Source organism: Mesitornis unicolor, unplaced genomic scaffold (genome assembly GCF_000695765.1).
Source record: "Mesitornis unicolor isolate BGI_N332 unplaced genomic scaffold, ASM69576v1 scaffold22978, whole genome shotgun sequence".
Lineage (NCBI taxonomy): Eukaryota > Metazoa > Chordata > Aves > Mesitornithiformes > Mesitornithidae > Mesitornis > Mesitornis unicolor.
The window spans coordinates 18,100-20,736 of record NW_010202836.1 but is presented as its reverse complement, the minus strand read 5'-3'; positions in this window follow the sequence as shown (position 1 = coordinate 20,736).

Sequence of the window (2,637 nt, the reverse complement as noted above, 5' to 3'; positions counted from 1 at the left end):
AAGCTGGCAAGCTGAGCTGCAGTCACCACAGAGATGGCAGGCTGCATAATGGGCTTCCTCCTCAACTGGTGTCAGGAACTTAAAGACAAATTTGGTTAAAAATTGAAGACATTTTTAAAGTAGAATTTACATGCATGTTTTAATATTGAGGATTATTACTGGCAGAAGTGTGAATTTTGCTTTGATGTTTTTAAATGCATAAGGGATGTCTTTACGGGAAATACACTTGAACCAAACAGGTGCTACTTGGCTTACTTTCAGAGCATTTCTGTGTGTAGCAGCTATGAAATTGAACTAAATAACATAATGGACAGTCTGTTCTTGAAATATTCCTAAATTTATGCTTTCTGAATGTGTTAGTCACTAACCTTTAAACAGCTCATCTCTTGCTGGGATTTTTTTAGGGTAGTTTGTATTACATATATGAGAAGAGTCCATACACATTCTAGCAGAAAGGCAAACATTTGCCAGTTAAGTACTTAATTCACGATGTAATTGTCTAAGTATAGGGAAAATGCTTCATCCTGTGTATGTTTACAGTATAAGGCTACTTTGTTCCTTAAATAGCTACTGCTTATTTCTGAGAGGGGAGATCATAAAATATCAGATGTTACACAGTGCACCGTGAGAGATAATGGACCTTATTAATCCTAACTAAAAAAAACCCAACACCAAAAACCTAAAAACACTTTTGTTTCTTTTACTCATTTTAATTTCATGGACATTTGTAATTATCAGCAGTACTGGTGCTACTGTGTAAACTCCTGAGAGAGGGTAAAAGGGGGGTTTGTGGGGAAAGCTGTTGTATTTTATCGCATTGCTGATGCAGTTGCAGCAACAGACAAGCTCTTGTGCACAGCATTCCTTCATTAGGTGCTTAGAAAAGATGATTTGACATGAAGTGCTTTTAAACGCCTCTCAAAGTAGAGGATCACTGACGTGAGGATACAAAACCAGACTTCACAATCTGTAAGATTGTAAAGTGGGTATGTTTTATTCAGCGCTGGGCGGCATGGGAGAAGTTTCTCCAGATCATGTGTGCTTGACGCCACAGCTCGCTGAGGTTATATATGTTAAAGTGTTACATATACATAAGATTTCCCAATACACCTGTACATATGCATGACCTATCCCCGCTTCGTATTAAAATTAGTTCCAGGAAGTAATTTCCATAAACTCCTCCTAACTGCCCTTGCGCAGTGCCTTCTGGTGGTGGTAGTGGAGGGCTCCTCTTCGTGACCGCCAGTAACCTTTTGCTCTTGCGCAGACTCAGTTGTTCTCCGGTTCTTGCCCAATCCAGGGGGTCAGTTTTGGGCGGTTCTTGAGACCACTCTCTGGTTCTTATCAGCAACTAGAGACTGCAAGACTTCTCGCTTCGCCCAGTCCACACAATAGTCAGTACATTTAGTTTGTAAAACAATTAGCAAGTGATAAGCAATACAATGTTTCCCAAAATTTCTTTAATCCCTTTTTCATCACTTCCAAATTGTATTTTAAAGACAGTTTTCAAATACTGCTTGATGACCCGTTGTCCTCCTTGCAGACCTTGTTATGGAGTTGTACCCACGGAAGCCTTATGCTGTGGAGCAAAAAGTTCTTGTTCTTTGGCACCTCCTGGGAAATATGACGAAGAGCGGCTCTTTGCCTGGAGCCGGAGGAAATATACGGGCAGCCACCACGAAATTATCGAAAGCACTTTTTGCACAGATGGGTCAAAGTCTGTTAACGCACGCTGCATCTCAGCCGCCGCACATCAAGAAGAGCTTAGAAGAATTTCTGGAGATAGCAACCTAAAGTAACAGCCTCTATGTGTGAAACTCAGTCAGCTGACTGGCTGGGACAGCCGTTTACCTAACTACACGTGGGCCTATCCCCGCGTTTCTGGTTCCAGTGCCACTCCTGGGGATCCCACAGAGCCAGCGTGCCACAGACCGAGAAGGGTCACTGCTGCTCTCCTGCATCTCTCCAGGAGACACAGCCCTGCGCCCTGCTTGTAGTGGTGGGTGTCAGACTGCTAATGAATAAATACACTTATCACACAGTCACGTTTTGACTTGTTTCAGTGCTAAGCTTTTGTCCTGGTTTTACCGGGACTGAACTTTACATTGGGAAGTGGAAGAGAATCCCAGAGATGATTGTACGACAGAGTTTTGTGTGCTATTTGTGAAAAATATGTATTTTTGTAAACTGCTCACACCGCCGTGCAGTATTAGATGGCCGTGCCTGCTGCTGCGGGGCCGCACGGCGGAGCGGGGCCGCCCCTGAGGGAAACCTACCTTCTCCGGGCAGGGCTACGCCCCCTCCTCCCTGTTCCAGTCCTGTACGCGTTTCGCACGGGAACCCGCTACGAATAAACGGATTTATTTCTGTAACGCTGTGGCCGCCGCCTCCTTACCTGAAGTTGAGGGTGGTTGGGGGAGCGACCGCCGCCATTTGGCGGGAGGCGGGAGCGGCCAAGGCGCATGCGCATGCCTTGGGCGCATGCGCGATGTCTTGCGCGCAGGCGCAGTTAGCTCTTTCTGAGGCCCGGCGGTGGCAGCGCGCGGCTCCTGCGGTCACCGGTTGCTCCGCAGGTACCGAGGCTGGGCTGGGGGGCCTGGGCTTTTCGCGAAGGAGAGGAGAAAAGGCGGCCGGGGG